The sequence below is a fragment of the Gorilla gorilla genome, chromosome 2 (genome assembly GCF_029281585.2).
Source record: "Gorilla gorilla gorilla isolate KB3781 chromosome 2, NHGRI_mGorGor1-v2.1_pri, whole genome shotgun sequence".
In the NCBI taxonomy this organism is placed as follows: Eukaryota; Metazoa; Chordata; class Mammalia; order Primates; family Hominidae; genus Gorilla; species Gorilla gorilla.
Genome location: NC_086017.1, coordinates 179,633,010 through 179,654,124, shown reverse-complemented (window position 1 = coordinate 179,654,124; position 21,115 = coordinate 179,633,010). Strand labels below are relative to the sequence as shown.

Sequence of the window (21,115 nt, the reverse complement as noted above, 5' to 3'; positions counted from 1 at the left end):
TCCCTAACCCCCACCACCAACCAATACAGACACACAAATTCATGCAGACATGCACATGAGCTCATGCAGAACTGCAGGTCCATGGCTAATTTCTTCCTAAGGCAGTCACAAAACAGCCACAGGGAGGTCAATAGGAGATATTAGCTTCCACAGTTGGACCTTGTAAATCTCACAATTTTGAAACTGGAGGTGAAGGAAAGGATTGCTCTTTATAGTAATGTAGGACTATGGCATCTAATGTTTTTCCATTACTCAGTAATCTCCTTTATAAGAAAGAGAACAGGCCTCTGGCTTAGGCAGACAAAGTGTGTGGCTGGGAATTTATAGCTTAGCTTTTATTTTTCAGGTGTTTACTTCCTAGTTATCTTTTACTTATGACAAATAATTCTGGCCTTTCATTTTCCTTTTAATGAATTTCAAATAAAAAAGGATAAATAATAGTACAAATGGTAGAAGGATATGAAAAAAACATTATGAATGTGTTGAGTAAACAACTAAAATTTGGGGAACACTCTGCTAGGTGAAACTGATATTTGCAATAGAACTTGGTCTATAATTGCTGACCCCAAGCTATGTTTTAATGAATTGTTAAGGACAAACTCCTCCAGGAGGAGGTATAGGGCTAACTAGTAAAAAGTGATCACGAAATTGAGGGTCAAGAGACCTTTATTCAAGCACTGGACATGCCATTAGCTGGCTGTGAAATCTTGAGTGTGTAAACCTGATAAAATACAATTTCATGATTTCTAAAACTCCAAATGAATGACTTCTAAGGGTCCTTTTAACTTTAAAGTGCAGAGATTGGCTACTATGATCCACACTGATCTCTCCCTCATCTATACTCCTATTTTACATAACAGAGTTTAGCACTGATTTATTTTTAATTATTTCATAACTGCCAGTTTTGCCTTTCTATCAAGACTGTAGGATGGCTGAAGAGAGGAATCACCTCAAATCTTTTTTGTAACTTAAAGAATGGTTTATTTAATGCTGTCCAAGTAGTAACACTCAATAACTGTGGGATCACTTGATAATTGGCCAGCTTTTAGATTTCAGCAGAAATTTAATTTGTTTTCATTGAAAATAAAGTGGCAACCATATAAATTGTTTAAAACTTGGAGAATTGTTTTAGTTCACTCTCTATTTTGTGAGTAGTTTATTATATAAGAATGCTATGATTTGAATATTTGTGTTGCCCCCAAAATTTGTATGTTGAAATCCTAACCTCCAAGTTGATGGCATTAGGAGGGGAGGCCTTTGGGAGGTGATTAAGTCACGGGCACAGACACCTCAAGAATGGAATTAATGCCACTATAAAAGAGGCCTGAAGGAGTTGCTTGCCCTCTCTATCACGTAAGGACAAAGTGAGAAGATATTATCTAGGAACCATGAAACAGGCCCTCATTGAACAATGAATCTGCTGGTGCCTTGTTTTTAGACATCCCAGCCTCCAGAGCTGTGAGAGAAAAATTCTATAAGCTATCCAATTTATGGTATTGTGTTTGGTTTAGTAGCAGCCTAAAAGTACTAAGTCAAAACACATGGTGATGTATTAAAACTGCTCTAAAATACACAAACTTAAGCTACTAACCAAAACCTAGCAAATTCATAAGAGAATTGATAAAGATGAATTTGGTAAACTTGTAATCTATAAAAAAATTATCTAAATAACTAAAGTACTCTAGAACTATGCTCTACAATATAGTAGCCACTGATCACACGCTGCTATATAAATTTAAAAATTTAGTTCATTGGCCATTTTTCAAGTGCCTTGTGGCTAATGTCTGTCAAATTAGTGCAGATTGTAGGTCATTTCTGTCAACACAGAAAAATCTACCAGACAGCACTTCTTTAGAATGTCCAGGAGAAGCTCTTTAATTGAGATAATTCAAAGAAAACCATGTTTATCCAATGCATTTTCCAAAAAAGGAAAGCCTTGGCGAAGAATTTGGTTTATTCTTCTCAGAACCCAACAAAATGGGGAAATGCCCTTTATTAATTTTGTGTGTTTATAAGCTAAGGTACCTTAAGTGGAACAAAGAAATACCATTTATAAATAGAAAATGTATTACAAATATGAAAGTCACTTAAGGAAATACAAAATAAATCTTTGGAAATGACTTTCATATTTTTCTCACAGCCTACCAAAATCCATGGCCAGGAGATATGTAATATATACTTGGCAGAACTTGCCTTTATAGCTTAATTTTCTGTGCCAAAGATACAGGCCTTCAGAATTCTTGTTGAGAAAATAAAAAGTAATTGTAAAATGGTTCCTCTGGCCTAAGGGATGACAACATACATCAACACCATTATACCCTCCCTACCCACCCACAAAAGTTTTTAAAGAGTATAGAACAAAGAAACAAACAAGCAAATACAACCTTAACCAACACCAGCTCAACAGATATAGTCTATAAATTAATTATCAGCAAAGGTACAAAGTATGCAATAAAGTACTTAACAATATACATTTTATTTACCTCAGTTTCTCTACTTCTCTACATCTTACCAGATGGGTTATTTGAAAGAACTCCAATCTCCTACACAAAAAAACAGGATTCTGGCAGATTGCTAACTAGAGATTTTTGGCCCTATAGGCAAGCATCTGTGAGTGGGGCTGTGCGGGAAACAAAAATATGTTGGAAAAAGAGTTGATAGATGCCCAAGCATAAATGAGGACCCAGCAAAATCCATACTCCTGTCATGGCATCTCTGTCCATCCATTTCTGTTAGTTACCAAGGAACTAGCCCAGAGCAAGGGCAAATGGACCACAATAGCTGGAGAAGTGGGAGAAAAGGAGGTATACCTTGAAGGAGTAAACAGTTTTGGATTTGTACAATGTTTTAAAATCATTAACAGAGACATCAAATCATTAGCTGTCAACCTGGTTCAATTTACTTAGAATACGTGTTTTTTTTTTTAATCCCATTGGAACAGAAATGCAATATAATCATGAATTTCATCTCTTATTCTTTATGTCTATAATAAATTTTGTTTTTTCTCTGGAAGTCCTGCATAAACATAAATGGTATTCCCTCTAAATTGCAGGTATTCTCGCAGCCTCTGAAACCAAGTATGGGTCGCCTTCCCGTTCTGCACCAGGTCTCACCCACGCTTGATTTCATGGGCCAGGAGAGCACATCTGGCAGATCTAACAGAGGTCTGAAGTCAGGACAGTTAGCTAGAAGGTGATAAAGGAGTAAAGCAAGAGAAGATACAATAAAATCTGTTGTATAAATAACATTTTATGTAAGAACCAGCAAATATAACTCAGGGGAAGACATTTTCAGTGCAATTTTCCATTCGGATTATCTGTACTGTATCTAAGATAATATGTAGTGACAGGTAAACATTCAACAATTCTTTCAAAATCTATTTTGTATATATTTCTTTACTGTCAATTTTCGATCATCTGGAAAATTCAACTATACAGTCTCACCCAGTGTACTTTACACCAATCATTCTGGACTTAAATGTCTTTCTCCATTATCAAATTGCATTGACAAAGTATGCAGTTCAAGAAAGCCCTTCTAGTTTTTATGAGGTACCAAAAGGAAAATACATAAAATTACAATCTAAGATACCCTGACAACACAAAAATCCACAGAATTCTTTCTTGATACCTAAAACTTCGTCTGACAAATTTGGTTTTATAAAATGTAGAGCTTTCAAAAAAAAAAGCATACCATAACATTTTAAGAAATTCTAAAGTCTTGAGTAATTTGTTAATTTAGGATCTATAAATTTGTATTACAATTTTCCAACATTAAAAGAAAAATGAAAGCTAAGTAACAGACAAACCATGTTGGCATGATACTTTTAAATTTGCAAAATGCAATTATTGTCCATATAAGATTACCAAATAAAAACAAAATCAGAGTCATAGCATAGAAGAACTGAAAAATACCTCGAAATAAGCTCATAGTCTAATCCCAATAATTTAGAAATGGCAAAACAGGAGTTCTTGACCTTTATTTTAACCTGAGTTTGGAAATGCATCACTAGATGTTGCAGGAATCAGTGACCTGCGTCAGCCCAATGTGACCAAGCTCTATGCCTCCACATATCCTCCAAAAAAAATGAGAAGCTAAGGACATTTCATGACTGATCCTGAGAGTGGCCCAGAAACCTCTTTGCTCCATTGCCTGCCTCCCTGCACCTGTTCAGTTCCATTTCTACCTGGTTCCCTGCTCAGCTTCATCTCATCGCCATCAACCCTTGCATCAACACTTAAACTTGGTGTTGCCATTCTGTACCCTAGCTTTACTCTTCAGTGATCTTTTTTTGACTCCTGAGACAGAAAGACTCATCTTGTCTGGGCCCCCCATTTACCATAATCACCATGCCTCCCCCTCCCGCCTACCTCACGAGCTCAGACCTTGGTGTCCACACGGAGCCTCTCTAGTGTGCCAGCCTTGACAGACAGCACCATTGTTAACAATTTCCAGTTCTTTACAAGGTCATTGGATTTAACTCCTCAAAGCACTGTGCTTTAATTTCCAAGTGGCACTTTACCAACATTAACTTCTTTGTGGAAAGTTTTACATCAAGGTAGCATTTGCTCAAAGGGCATGGGCCACATAATAGGGACCTTCCAAGGGACCTTCATTAATGCATAGTGTGGGGTAGAGGAGTGGAACTAGTGATACAACAGATGAAAAGGAACTTTCCAAGTGGGCAATTAAAACAGGGCATTCCAAAGAGAGAGAGAGAAAGAGAAAGAAGGGTGAGCAAGTAAGAAGTATGGAAGATCCAGGAACTCCTGGAAGTTCATTAACACCAGAGAACAAGTAAAAGGGGGGACCTGGTGAGAGATCCAGAAAACTGAGGAAAGATCGGACTTGCAGGGACCATGTTGTCAAAGGCCATGTGTGAGTGCCAGGGAATTTGGATGTTTTCTCGGTAAGTGGTGAGACAGCAGAGGCTAGTTAGAAAGCTGTTGCCATTTTCATGTGAAAAATGAGAGTATAAAATCAGACTTGTGGCAGTGAAGATAAAAACAAACAAACAAAAAACAACGAACACCAATAGAATTTGAGGATTGGATGTTGATGAAGAATGCATGAGGACTCATGGGTTTCCAGCCCCCTGAACATGGTGGTTATGACACCATTTACTCAGTGGTAAGGATAAATCATAAAGAGATTTAAAGAAGGTAGGAAATTAGCTCAATTTTAACCATGGCAAATTTGAAGTAAATAGACTTGAAGATCCTAGATTTTAAAACCAAAAAATATAGTCAGGACAGCCCAAGGACAGCATGCAGAGACAGAGTAATGACTGGAGGACTGAAAACCAAGTACTCCAATTGAAGGAGAAAGTTAAGGGGAAAATATCAAGAGAAAGAGCATGTTAACTTTTACACAGACCATGGGATGTCATATTATCTTACAGAAATATTTTAAAGCTTACAAAGTTTTTTGATGTTTTATCAGATGTCAATTTATAACTATAGTTGACAGTGACATAGAAGACATTTGCCTTTTTGCTATTTTAAATGCAAACTTCAGCCTAGCTTATTGTAATACTGCAGTTATTTCCAACCACACACATGCAGATTCATAAGTGAAATAAATGCTTTAATACAGTATTTATATTGATTTCTATGTAGTACAATTGCTTTGAGGATCTCTACTAATCATTGACTTGACTTTACATTAAGGCTTCATGTAAAAATTGCTTTTCATACATTCACCCTAGAAAATTCTTCCTTGAAATCAATTAGGGAAATACATTCATAAAGCTCATCAAATGCATACACATCACAGAAAAAGAAGGTTATCCCTTGTTCTTGTTTACTCACCATCTTTACTTCAGGATATAGCACTTTGTTCATAATCAGAATTAGGTTTTAGTGTAATCCTTGATAAATATAACAACTGAGCAGATATAGTGACTTGCCTGGGGCTCAATCCTCCTGTCTTCATTGCTATTCACTGTACTGCTCAGTCTAGATGCAGATCAGTCCCATCAGTTTCTGTATCATGCTTTGGACTCCTAACATTATTTCCAAGAAAGTTTGCTACAACCTTTTTTAAGAGCAGGTGGCCACTACGCAGAAAGACAGAGCTTTAATATAATCTCCCCCATCCACATAAAAGACACCACAGGGAGCTTGTCAGTATGTGAAAAGTAATCAGTCACATAATCTTTATTAAACACAGCACATACCTCACCTCAAAGAATGGGAATCCTTAAACAAAAAAGGCCTGTTGTTGCAGATTACTTTAGATTTAGCCTCAGGATCAAAGCAAGGGTAATTTTATTTAATTTTATTTTTAAAATCCTGAGCCTTTATGTAGAGCGTTTTCCTTAGATGGATTTTTTTTTTTTAATCTCAATACTGATTCTTCCCTCTTAAAAGCTTGGGTTGAAATGCACAGTCTCACAATGCAGAGATGGTTTTATTGAACCATTTTTCTGGATTCTCTGGAATAAATCAACTCATAACTGTAACTCCAAAGATTTCATGTCATCTTAAATTTTTGTATGCCTGAGTATATTCTTTACTCTACCAGTAATTACTTTTTTGAAAAAAGAAAAAAAAGGAAAGAAATATTATCTACTAGATGGCTTCACCCAGTCTGAGACATTAATCTTTCACTTCAGGTACAGAATCAGATTACTCTCCCCACTCACAATCAGGTCTTGATTTGGGATGACAGTGTGGAGAAATCAAGACACTGTTTTTAATTAGCCACTTTGGCAGGTCAACAAATGAAGAGTTCCATTATTTCTGTCTTTTGTGAGAAGCTCTGATTCAAACACTTGTTCACTTTGGAAAATATCAGTGAGAAAGGAGCTTTTCTATAACAAGCCACACTGCAGTAGCATCAATATAGAAGCTACATTTCTATCCATCCCAGATTACTCTAGAGCCTGGTAAATCCCTCAACTCCAGTCATTAACAGTTTTGTCTCCTATATAAAACAGTGCAACTGGACAAATGGTTTGCATACAATCAGATGTGTTTTTCCATTTCCTGAGAATAATATATTTAAGAATGAGTATTAGAGGGTACCATAGCCTCTTGTTCCTTTGAAAAGTCTCATTGACTTCTAAAAAATATCCTTTCAACTCCAGCTATAAGTGAGTTAAAAATAACCCCACTGGTGAAAGAAAGTGAAAATTACAAAGCTCTAGTTATAAATATTTTTCTTTTAAATAGATAATATAAAAATGTATTTGATCCATGACAATTCTTATAGCATTATTTCATATCTAGCTATCCCTCTATTGGAGTATTAGTTACTTGGTTCAAAATAATGTGTTGCCACTGGTGCTATTTTGCTCTCTACAAGTATGTTTAAAAATTAGTAGCCCCATCAGAAAATTAGGACATTTTTCTCCTATCCAATCAAACAAGAAGGTAAACAGTTTTTCCACATTGAGACATTGTCAGTATATCAGCTGTGGCTGGAGGCCCCTGTACAAACCCGACCTTACTATATCATATGCACAAACCTTATTATTTCAAACCATTCCTCCAAATCTCTAACCATTAAAGCACTGAGTGGTCCTAAATCCTGGCTATGTATTAGACTCTTCCGTAAAGTTTTTTTTTTTTAAATACAGACACTTATAAACTGTGATGTAATTGTGCTGGGATAGGACTTAAGCATCGACACTTTTATAAGCTCTCCAAGTGATCTAAGGTGCAGCCAGGTTGAGAATCACTGCCGTAAGGAAATGTCTTAGTAGTTGTATCATCCAATTTCACCCAACTGTAGAGCTAACCACTTTCCCTTCACAAACATGGAATCAGAGATCAAATCATGACAGTTTTCAATATATTTCTATCAAATAATTTGAACAATCTCATAGTACTTTCTACATTCAAACAGAACAGTACTTTATATTTTGCATATTCAAAACAGCATATCTGAAAGAAAGTGGTGAAAAAAACAGTAACAAGAAGAAATAAATGTCCACTACACACGCCCTCAAATAGTTAAGTAATGTGATTTCCCCAGCCAGATTTCCACAATCCTTCCTCCCATGCATACTGGCATACTATTCCCTACCATTACTCATCACCGATTAAAACAAAATAAAACAAAAGCCGATAAGCCGGGGCGTGGTGGCTCAGTCCTGTAACCCCAGCACTTTGCAGGCCGAGGTCGGTGGACTGCTTAAGCACAGGAGTTTGAGAACAGCCTGGGCAACATGGTGAAACCTCATCTCTACCAATAAACAAATAAATAAATAACCAGGCATGGTTGTGCACACCTGTGGTCCCAGCTACTCCCAGAGGCTAAGGTGGGAGGATCACATGAGCCTGAGAGGCGGAGGTTTCAGTGAGCCAAGATCGTGCCACTGCACTCCAACCTGGGTGACAGAGTGAGACCTCATCTCAAAAAACAAAACAGAAAACAAAACACCATAAAATTAAAAATAAAAAATAGAGACACCCATGTTGTCTGGATAAAGATAAAACCAGGGGATAATGGGCTGGACATGGTGGCTCAGGCCTGTAATCCCAGCACTTCGGGAGGCCGAGGTGGGTGGATCACCTGAGGTCAGGAGTTTGAGACTAGCCTGGCCAACGTGGTGAAACCCCATCTCTACTAGAAATACAAAAATTAGTTGGGTGTGGTGGTGTATGCCTGTGATCCTAGCTACTCAGGAGTTTGAGGCAGGAGAATCGCTTCAGCCAGGGAGGTGGAGGTTGCAGTGAGCCAAGATCATGCCACTGCACCCCAGCCTGGGCAACAGACCGAGACTCCATCTCAAACAAACAAACAAACAAACAAACAAAAAACAAAAACAAAACAAAAAAAACATGGGATAACGTGCATTAGAGATGTGGGGTGGGTGATCCCAATAGGATCTCCTAATGAACTACAGCACCTCATATCCATGTCCTTTGCAATGTGACTTTACCACGCTGCCCATTGAGAAGTAGACTGTATTTCTCTGTCCATTGAAAATGGACTGGCCTTATAATTTGCTTTCATGGAGAGAATGCTATAGAATTGCCATTGTGTGACTTCTCAAGGTAAGCCTTAAGAGACATGCAGCTTTTGTTTTGTCCTTGTGGAATGCTCCCATTATCAACTGAAAAAACATACTCCAGCCTACTGAAAAATGAGAGGGAATGCAGGGGAGAACTCGGGCACCACAGCCAACAGCCAGCATCAACTGCCAGGCCTGTCAGTGAGGTCATTTGGTATTACCCAGCCCCAGCTGAGCTGTCAAATGTCTACAGTTATGTGAATGAACTCAGGCAGGATCAACAGCAAGACCAGCAAAAGAATCTGCTGGCTGAGCCCCAGCCCAGACTGCAGAATCATGAGCAAATAAACAGTTGCTATTTTATGCCAGTAAGGGTTGAGGTGCTTTGTTATATACAAAGAGATAATTCATACAGAAATTTATGTAATATTTCAAAAGAACTAATAACTACTGCCCTTACTTTGATATACACATACTACATGCAATTTATAAATAGCAAATTTTTGAAGTCTTAGCTTCATAAAGTATTTTTCAGTTCAACCTCTCCCCCAATAAACTTCACAAAAGTAATACATTTGCTTTTCATTTTACTCCATGATTAGGTGTAGGATAAAAGTAAGTGCCATAGCTATCTCTACAAAAGTCAGGAAACAAATTAGCCTAAACTTGCTTTATAATAACAATGTTTATAGAATTCACTTTATTTCTCCTAGAGAACAAGGTATAAAAAGAAAAATTCCAGGAGGGATTACAACAAAAGTTTTCAAGCTTGGTTACCTTTGATAACTTTTACTTACAAACCACTTCACTAAATATCCCACCTAATGGAAAACCCCCTCAAAAACCTTTCTGCAAAAATAGTGGTAACTAGGATATTTGAAATATTCTGTAAGAATCTTCTTTGAGCACGAATTTAGGCTATGGCTGAAGGGAAATATGGCTTTGTGGCTTCGTTTTTCTATTTTTTGGTCTTGTACTTTTTTATGTGATTTGGGGATAGTTTTCTCATACTGTAATAGTTTTCTATTGACTGCATTAGTATTCTATTGCTGCTCTAACAAATTACACTTAAACAAATTTATTCCCTTACATTTCTGGAAGGCAGACATCTGAAATTAGTTTCACTGAGCTAAACACAAACTGTTAGAAGGACCACTCTCCCTCTGGAACTCTAGAGAAGAATCCTTTTCCTTTCCTTTTCCAGCCTCTAGAATTGCATTCCTTGCACTCCTTGGCTCATAGACTCTGCCTTCAGCTTTAAAGCCAGCAGCACAGCATCTCCAAATCTGTTTGCTTCCAACATCACACCACTTTCTCCTCTTCTGTAGTCTAATCTCCCTCTGCCAACCCTTTTAAGGACATCTATAATCATCTCATTGGGCCCACCTGGATAGTCCAGGATAATCTTCCCATCTCCAGATTTTTTAATGACATCTGCAAAGTCCCCTTTGTCATGTAAGGTAACATCTTCACACAGTCAGGGAATTTGAATATGGATTTAGGGAGGCATTATTTAGCCTACCACACTGCCTTTAGTTGTTTACTGTTTGCCACTAAGGTCAAGATTCCCCAAGTAATTTCTGTGTTGAGCTAGCTCAATTGAGGAAAAGTAATGAAAATTCTTTGTTTACACATCTTCTACAATATACACTAAACTTTCTGCTTAAACCAAGCGATAATTAAATCATCAATTAAGCTTGGCTTAAGCCAAAATCTGACTGGTTAAAAACTATAGCAAAACTGGTCATAAGGTGGAGCTGTTCATTTTTCCAGCATTTTATTCCACTTAAGAACATGAATGTCATCATTTATTTGCCAGGTTTAATAAAAATTTCATCCAAAATGGTTGTTTCAAAGAATGCTGGGTAAATATTGCTTTCTGTTTAAACTTGAACACAAACACAATTTAGTGGCTTCCTATTTAACTTTAACTGTCATTTTAAAAATGTATTCTTAACCTAACACAGTTTCATTTTATTAGCGGCATAAAAACAAATGTACACTATAGTTCTTCCACTGACACTGTTGCCTACTTGAAGGCATCATAAAGTTATAAGCATAGATTTATAATTCATACATTATTTAAAAAGAAGATACCCTTAATACTTTTTATCTGTAAAAGAAAGTAATATATTTCAATTGACATTTATGTTATTAGAATGATTCAAGTATGTGATGCAGAGTATTTAGACAATATAACTAGAATATAATATGTACATGTATGAAATCTCATTGACTCAGACAATAAGTAATAAACTACTTCTAATCTGTGCTAAAGGGACTATTTTACAGGGTAAATCAAATAAAGAAAACAAAGCAGTAAATGCAAATACTTGTTAAGATGATAGGGAATCAGATGTGCATTAAAACATCACATTATAGAATAGATAAGACAAATTTAAGAACATAATCTGAAGTACAACATTCAAAAGCAATAGCGTGCAAATTAACCATTTTCATTTTATGAGAGCTCAGACATTATTTTTCAGGTTATAAAAGTAAATGATAAATTACTCTAATGGTTTAAGAAGTTTGAGAAAGTAACATCCAAAGTTAAAATACTGTTAACCAAAGGTCAGAACTGATAAAACAATAGTAGCTGACTATACACTACATTTTGCATTTAAAAAGAAAATATTGAGCAGTTTTCTCTTACTAGTGAGAGAAGAAAATTTTCTAATCTTTATTCCATTCCTTCCCAAAATCTTACTAAAATGAAAATATGGAAATCCAGTATAAACACAGCAGTGTACAGAGAAAAGGAAATGAAATATCAGAAGATAAGAGATAAACTTTTGAAAGAGGATAGCAGATGGAAGAGGAGTTACTGAGTTAGCAAAACCAAGAAACTTCACTGCTTAGGTAAGTAAAGTGGGTTTACCAGGAGGATGGAAGCCAGATTCATATGCCATATCCCTGCCAGACTTAGAAATTATTTTTCAGGGACCCCTGAAGTCTCGGGTGAAGGGTGGGACAGAGCAGGAGTATTTTTGTTTTAAAGTCCATATAAGAGAATACAGACTATCAGAACCCCTGGCTCACTCAGTCAGCTGAACTACTCTCCCTACATAAAGTTGCTTTCTGGAAAGGTTTAAGGACACTAGCTAAAGGTGAGGATGAAGTACTACACTAAAAACAGGGGTTAAATATACTCTCCATATTGAATGAGAACGGAGAATTCTTTTCTGGGGAAAATAAGCGGCCCAAGGAAAAAAACCTACAGATTCTGACTGACATTTGCACGTCCTCCCTGAAAAAAAAAAATAGCTAGTCCCTGTTCATTTACCCAAAGATGACTCTCTTCTCTCTCTCTCTCTCTCTCACACACACACACACACACACACACAACTTCCCGTCAGCCTTTTGTGTACTTCATTTTCAAATGTAAGTGGACAGTCAAGGATTACATTTGAGAAATGCCTCTACTATGAGAGAAAGACTAAAATAAACAGTGAAAAAAATGATAAAAATAGATAAAATGATAAAAAACCTAAATAAGTGTGTGTGTGGTGGGGGGAGGTGGTATTTGTGTATGTGTACTTTCAGAGATAAAAGAAGATACTGTAGATATTATACCTACGTAATTTCATCAGAAAATACAAAATCTTTTAGAAAACAGGAAAGAACATTTAGACATTTTAAATGTTTAAAAATAATCCAATATAAAGGTTGAATAAATCTCTCAGAGTAAAAAAATTAAACAAATGGATGGAGAATAAGAGACTAAAAATACACATATAGTAGAGAATCAATCTAGGAGAATCAACATTGATCAGTGAAGTTTTCAGAAAGATAAAAGAGAGAAAGCAGGGTCAGAAATGACCCAAGAAATAAGACTACAATTTTCCAGTACTGAAGGACATACACTTCTGGATTAAAAGAGTCATCCAAACATATAGCACAAATAAATGAAAAAAGGCCCACACCAAGACACAACATTATGAAATTTCAGAACACCAGGTAGAAATAAAAAATTGTAAAACCTTTAGAAAATAACCAGATACAATAGATTGAGAATCCAAATGTTATCAGACTTCTCAAACTGGAAGGAAGACAAGAATAGAATGGAGTATTATAGCTTTCAAAATTTCGGGGGGTTATTTTTTTTCAACCTAGAATTCTATAACAAGCTATATGATCAATCACATGTGAGGGTGTAAAAAAGAGTTTTTGAGATAGTCAAGATTTCAAGGAATTTGCCCTTCAATCACTCTTTCTCAAGTAACAGACATGAGATTCATAAAACAATATGAAAGAGGCAGAGGCAATTCCCACTGTGATGATGAAGAGAAATCTTTTTTTTTTTTTTTTTTTTTTTTTTTTTTTGAGACGGTGTCTCGCGCTGTCGCTCAGGCTGGAGTGCAGTGGCATGATCTTGGCTCGCTGCAAGCTCCACCTCCCGGGTTCACGCCATTCTCCTGCCTCAGCCTCCCAAGTAGCTGGGACTACAGGTGCCCGCGACCATGCCCGGCTAATTTTTTGTATTTTTAGTAGAGACAGGGTTTCACCATGTTAGCCAAGATGGTCTTGATCTCCTGACCTCGTGATCTGCCCACCTCAGCCTCCCAAAGCGCTGGGATTACAGGTGTGAGTTACCGCGCCCGGCCAAGAGAAATCTTAAGTAACAACTGTGCTCCAGACGTGAGGGAAACCAACTTCACTGGAGTAGTGACTGATAGGCTCTAAGGAGCTGTCTTTAAAGAGAAAATAGGACTGCTAGATTCCTTCACGAATTTGACCCTGTTGAGATCAATCTATAAGTTCAGAAAGTTTGCACTGAGTTAGTGATGTTTACATAGGAAAATAAACAAATGAAAAAAATTATTGGTTCCACAAAAAAGTCAGAAAAGAAATTTAATCATGGTACACTGAATGGTTTATCTTTGATCGGTGATTATATAGTTACAAACTATTGAATGTGAATTTAATAAAAATATGTGCCATAAGATTTGGAAGGATGGGATAGAGGAAAAACGTATATAACAAGGTGTGGAGGAAGACATGAAGTGAGGAAAAGCACTCATCATTTCTTGTAGGAAGATGGTAGACCATAACTGAAACTGAAATATCAGAAAACTGCCTTGTGGTCATTATTGGCATAAACTATGAAACTACATATGAGAAGAAACAACTATGAAAGAGTTGAAATTAGGTTCAGTCTAGGAAATAGGGAGAGAGGAATGGGAGTGGTGGGTAAGAAGATAGCTTTTCAAAAATGATAATAAGTCTTGTATTACTCTTTGACTTTAAAAACTATGAACATGTACCACATTCATAAAATGCAATGACAAGTTTATAGAAAGCACACATATAGTAAAAATCTTATAGTCCACTAATGGTTAACTCTTTTTGCTGCTTGTGTTCAAGGGAGTAATACAAACATGTTTTGGTATTACATACCAAATGTTACTCTATTCATTTGATTTCTAGCATTTCTATGACTGAAATTGCAATTTGTAGTGGCTTCACGGTGGCTCTAAAATAATTCCAAAGCTTTCAGTATAAATTGGTCCTCTTAAACACTGTGCATAAATTTTTCTCCAACTCAAGCTACCAAATGGCAATCAAAATGAAACACAAACAGGATGTTAACATTGCTTTATTTACATGCTGAGCATAGAGAAAAAAATAGTAAAATACAACCACCACTCATATCCTCAGAGGAAACAGTGTCTCATTAGGACAATTACATGTTGTCAATGCTATAACTCAAATGAAGAAACAAATGCTTATGTATGTTATGTCTAGGTACTATGCTAGGTAAACAGGAAATATGAAGATGCATAAGAAACAGTCACTTCATTCAAGGAGTTTATAATCAAAGAAATTAAAACATTGAAGGCTCTCTTAACTAACCTACATCTATCTGATGCACCGAACTAATCTTTACTTAGCATTTCCTTTGTTAAATATGACTAATGTCCACAGCATGTTGAACACTCACACTAGTGACTACATTTTCACCATGAGCTTCTTCACTCAATTGGGTTGTATGCCTAGTCAGTTGTGTTTGCTCTCAAACTCAACTGTCCTTTGTACATTTAATTATAATGATATAAATTTGATTAAATATTATAAAAATCAGTAAGACTTGAGTGTTAAATTAAAAACGAGTAGTTGAAAGTTTTGAGAATCAGATTCATGGTGGAAAGTTGAAAAAGCCTTGTTGAATTAGGTATTTAAAAAAAGCATAAAAACCTAGAAGGATTTTTCACAGATAACTTTGCAAGTATGTTTATATTCTCACTTATTTTCCAAGAACATGAAACTAGAGATGGGAGAAACACATAATGGATGTCATTTATACTAAAAATACAACACAAAAATGTCCAAGAGAAAACCAATTATCAAAGAAAAAGTCCTGACTATTAAACAAAAGATAGGTTATCTAAAGTATATTTATATATACTCAGTTAAAATAAATGCTTATGGTTATATGTATTAATGACTTTTGGATTCTATACTGTTACCAATGTGTCCATTTACTAGCTAACTACTGGTGCTGCTTATATTGAATAAGAGAGTTTCCCCTCTTTGCAGTAGTCACTTGGGTTTCAGGAGATATATTTATAATAGGATCCCTTGGAGTAGTGATGAATATGTTGCTCCAGTCCCATTTATTCTCCCAACATCTTCAGCTATAATCAAAACTAACTGATAATGTGCACTTCCAAGATTATTGGCTATGCTTGGCAAAGTAACTGGCCCAATTTTAAGGATTTCACATAATATCTCAATCTTTTGACAACTATTTTCTAAATTATTGAATTATTAGCACAGGAAACAGTAAATCTTACTAGAGAAAAAAATAATGATTCTCAAGAAAAGAAACATAAAATAGAATATTAGAATCTCAGGCTGGAAAGGACCTCAGATGTCATACGACCTAATAAGCTATCCAATTCATTAAAAATGTAGATAAACCCAATGCTGAAAACAGAAGGAGGAGAACTGTTCTAAGTATTCATGCTGGTAGTTATTACATCCTGATTGCAATAAAAAATATGCCATCTCATATTAGGTCAGAGGTTTTTGTTTCAGTCATCATGAAGTGAGGTTTCAAACTGCAATATGTCCCATGTAATAACTTGTTTTTCACTGAAATGATTCAAAAATGAAAATTAAAATATAAATTATGGATGTTTAGATTTTACTTGGGGTTTTATTTAACTGTTTATAATTAAATTAGAATACAGTGATTCAGATGACTCCTATTACTTATATTTTAGGAATGTCATAACCCAGCGCCATAACATATAACAAAAATCCTTCACTTTTATAGAATATATCTCAGAAAACTTTATAATATATAATTTCCATTTTCTACAGATTTTCAGTATATAGTCTCACATGGTTAAATACAGAATAGATTGGCTTAAACTGTTTGATGAATTATGGATTGAACCTGAAGTACTATGACAATTGTCATAAAAGAATTTGTTTGGCATCATGAAATCCAGACATTGTTCTAATACACACATAGCTGCCGTTTCAGGTCTAAAAATATACCCTCGTTATTTGTCTTTCCTCTCTTCATGGAGATCCAGTCCCCTCTCTATCCCCAACTTATTGTTCTAGATTTTTCTTTCTACTTTTTTTCCCATAAGTGTTGACTAATAGAGCTAACCTGCAGTATCACAATTCTCTAATGTGGGGTCACATGAAATAGTCCTTTTAAAAAATCTCAACCTGGAGAAGATGCAGTACATTAAATATATATTTTTTTAAATTTCTATACATTTTACAGTCTGTGTATTGGATTAGAATAGAGACAATTTCTTTATAAATGAGAAAAATTTATATTTATATCTTATAGGACATTTTACAACTTTGTACACATTTTTGAAGTATAGAAAAATAAATAAAATTGTAAAATCTCAAGTTATAAGGAAATTTAAAAATCACCTGGTATTATCACTTACACTTTGAACTCTCTTTACAGTTCTCTCACCAAGAAGTTGTTCACTGATATCAATATTCCCCCAAACTAAGAAATTTTACCTTCTGATGCAGCCCCATTGTGTATATTATATATATATATATACACACACACAATAGTTATATATATATATATAACTATTATAGAGTTATTGTGAGTGACAAAAGTCTGTCTTCTTGCCTTTTTGTTTTGTTTTTTCTGTACCTAGAGACCACTTGTGTCTTCAGCAAGGCTAAAAATTCTTCATGTCATTAATGAATGCCATCTCTGTAGCCAAACATTTATTTCCCAAACTTTCTCTCTTCATTGTCCCAGCCACTTAATGAAAGGAGCAATGAAACCTCCAACAATGCTTCCCAAATCCAGTTTTCTGCCTAAGTCTTTAAAAATACCAAAGATACTTTCTTAGAGTTTGCATATATCATTAAGACCTGTCCGCCCAACTACATAAAATATGAATCTCAGCAAAGACTACCTCATGTTACCTTTTTCCCTTTGCATGTAATTATAATGAGCTAGTGTTGTTCTGCATCTATGTCTCATTCAAAAGAGACTTTCCAATTACAACAACCTGTTACTAGCTTTGAGAAGATATCAAAACGACATGCTTTTAAATTCTAGAGTATGCCATTCATAATTTAGCAGTTGGTATTTCCACCAAGATATGTAAAGACAAACAGATAACCACTTCTAATGTTGTTTACCATGTGATCAATATAGATGGTTACCAGTGCATGATTACTAACAAAGCCGGTTCTGATAATAGAAAATATTCTAACAAGCTGAAATACATGATTGTAAAAAATAAGAATTAGTTGTTTTATAATAGAATTTATCTTGTTCATTGCCATAAGAGTTTTGCATAGAAAATTGTTAAAGTTCCTGGGTTAAGAATTAAGTCTAAAATATTATGATCTTACCAAACATGAATATTCCATTTTAGTAGAATCATATTTATTTAAATAAAGGCGGAAAAAGTTGTATTCTAAAGAAAAATATGTTACTATTCTGATCTTACAATAATGTTTTAGTAAATTGTCTCTAAACTGTAAAATATTTAAAGTATTCAAATGTTACTATTAATTTTTCTCAAACTCAACATCTCCTTATGTAGGCTAGTCTGTCTTGCCTATTTGAGCGACTTTGTTTTACATCTTGAATCAGTTTGCATTTAAATCTTTTATCGTACTAAAATTCAAAGTGAATTTGTTTATTGAAGGTTCAAGGTACAGCAACTTGCTCTCCAGATTTTGTGCAGGTTTTGTCATGATTAACTTGCTTCAGGCTTTTTGCTTCGTTTTGTTTTGCTGATTTGGCATCACTTTCTAATTCCTACCTCTTCAGAATGCACTCTATTCTGTCCTGTGTGGATCGATCTACAGAAAGCGCACACCCTAGCAACTGCTCAGGTTTTCCACCTCTCATTGCACAAATTGCTGAACCAAAACATGTATAAGTTGGAAAAATTGATGGAAAAAATCTTGTATTTTTTCTCCTCTCATCCATAAAATAAGAAAAGAGGTATTCAGCCAGAAATGCTTCAAAGTAAGTATATCAAGGAGAGGCACAAAAAATATATCTCATTATAAGGAAAGTGATAAAACCTATTTGATGAAATTACATATCACCTGTTGTGCAGATGTGCCAGTGGTCTAGAAAACAAGAAGTGTGTAGAACTATGGTCACAAAGAAAACCTGGAACTCTGTCCAAAAACAAATTAACTTATAATAACTTATCAGTAAAGTCTCCAGTTATTCCTTAGTAATCTTATATTCTTCTACCTAAACTTTTCATTGAGTGAAATGGATTATTACATCATGATGGCAATTCCCATTTGGAGTTGAGCATGAAATCCAAATATCATAAGAAATTTTACATTTTTGAGAGCAGAAGAAAGTTTTTACTACTCAAAAATGTTTCCATTTCTTTGTATTATTTATGAGAATTATTTCCTTGTTTAAGTGTGGATATGACATTGATTTCAGCATTACTTTTAAAAGACACAATTCAACAATCCCTTTTAGGAGGCTTTAAGAAGAATATGCAAATGCGGTTCTGCTCTCACATAAAATGTAGCGAAAGGGATCTACTTCAAATTATAAGCATAATATGTTTATGCTGTGCAGCACATAGTGAAAACAAACAATAACATGAGTTTATTGGCATGTGAACCAAGCTACTCGAAACAGATGACAAAATTCACACTACCAAAGCAGTATAGACAGTATAGTTCAGTGTTTAAAGATGAACTTCCATATATAGACCAGAATTTGAATTCTATATCTGCCTCACCCTAGTAGGTTAAATTTAGAAAAGTCACTAAATCTCCCTCCATAAGACTCCGTTTTCCCATTATGAACTGTTAATAACAAAATATACCTCATGTTATTATGAAGACTAAATGATATCACTTTATCTTTCATTTGATCAATATATATATTATTATATATAGCAGGCAGTATTCTAGGCACTAGGGATACAGCAGCAAAATACAACAGAACTAAAATGAAAGATGTAGACCACTGAGGAGGAAATATTTGTGTTGAGACAATGAAGGATTAAAAAAAACTTCCGAGCAAAAGCCTTCTAGGGAGAGAGACAAGAAAGTGCAATGGGCGTGTTTCAGAAGGGGTCTATGAAGATGAAAAACAGAAAGGAGGCCAGTGTAACTGGCAGACAGTAGGGAGTGAGGGCAACTTTAGGGCAACAAACAGGACAAATTCTATAGGGCTTTCTTGCTTGGTTGGTTATAATTTATTAGGACCTGCACATTTACTGGCACATAATAAGTTAATACCTTTCAGGTATGAAAATTAATATCATTTTTAAAATAACTTTCAGAGCCATCTATTTTACCCATCCCCCTCATCTTTTCTCTCTCCAGGGTTAAAACTACTCGACCCTTAGCATCAATTCTACCTCAATCTGTAGGATCAATCTTGAAATTGAAGAAGGGGTGTATAACAGCTAGAGAACATAAAACGTCAATACTGGTGACACTTTGTTGGGGCTATAGATTCTGATCGTGGGTGGCAGCATTCCACTCAAGTATCCAGATTGGACCAGTCATACCTCATCCCCAGGAGCAGACCATCCCAGCCACACTGTGGCTAGATAACATCTCCTCCCGCCACAAGAAACAAAGCCACATATGTCTTGCTGGAGAAGGACAGAGTCAGGGTTAGGTATCTAAAACACTGAACATTTTTCTAAAAGGTACTGAATCATCAAAAAGAGATCATTCAAATTGAAAGTATCAGTAATATCATATGCTGACAAACGTAAAGTTTGTTTCCTAGTCCGTCTATTTCACATTCAAAAGTAGCTCATTGATTCTTGAAAAGAAAAATATCAGAAAAAATCTGTAAATACACTGATAATTGCTTTCTAACACACACATCTTTAAAGTTATTTTAATCTGTGTGCATATTATATAACAAAATGAAAATATCACGTAAATGTGATTAAACAGAATTTTGTATTGAGAATTCAAAACCAAAAGGCAAAACATGTTAAAGTACTGCAAGCACATAATTTGTTTTGCGAATATTCAAATTTGAATATTAGCTGCTTATTTGTAATAAAAAGGTTTCAAAATTACTTAGGTTTAGAAACAACAAAAATAACTGACGATTTAACTGTAAATGCTTTAGACATATAAACTTAATATATAAAAATAGGTAAAAGATTTCTTAAAGGTTAAAAAATTATTTCGTTTGATTTCTCTAAACAATCCAATACATCCTTTCTTCACTCACCTGTAATATTGATAAATTGTTTCAGTTTTTATTTTCATTTTCATAGCTTCTTTCCTCTGAAGTAATCCTTTCCTGGGAGATGGAAGATAACCTAATAGATTTTTCTATCTTTAATTTTGTAGGCTCTTTGAATTTTTAATGCTAATGCTTTAAAGAATTCCTCTTATTTAAATAAGATATTTGATAAAAAGTATTCCAGATAATCTTCCCACTAAATCTTTAACAGCAAAGCATAAAAAAAGTTATTACCATATGCTCTTTAATGCCTAAAGCAAAGATCTCATATGGAATCAAGAATCATAATGAGGTCAATCTCAGTTCCATCAATGTTATGTTCTATTAAAATCAAATCCAATCACATTCCTTATTTCAACCCAGCATGGCTTGGCTTTGAGGTATGTTCAGAAATGCACTTAAATTAGAAGAAAAACATTAACATTTTATCATGTGAATACCAC

At 35.0% G+C, this 21,115-nt stretch overlaps 1 protein-coding gene and 1 non-coding gene across 3 annotated transcripts in view; both read right to left on the bottom strand.

Moving 5' to 3' along the window:
• Positions 1–21,115, bottom strand: part of LOC134758113 (fibulin-5-like) — a 459,088-nt gene that overhangs the window by 242,139 nt on the left and 195,834 nt on the right. The gene's annotated exons all lie outside the window — the stretch shown is intronic.
• Positions 3,049–3,158, bottom strand: MIR551B (microRNA mir-551b). The gene has a single exon (NR_106401.1). It is a non-coding gene; the product is annotated as a microRNA mir-551b (primary transcript).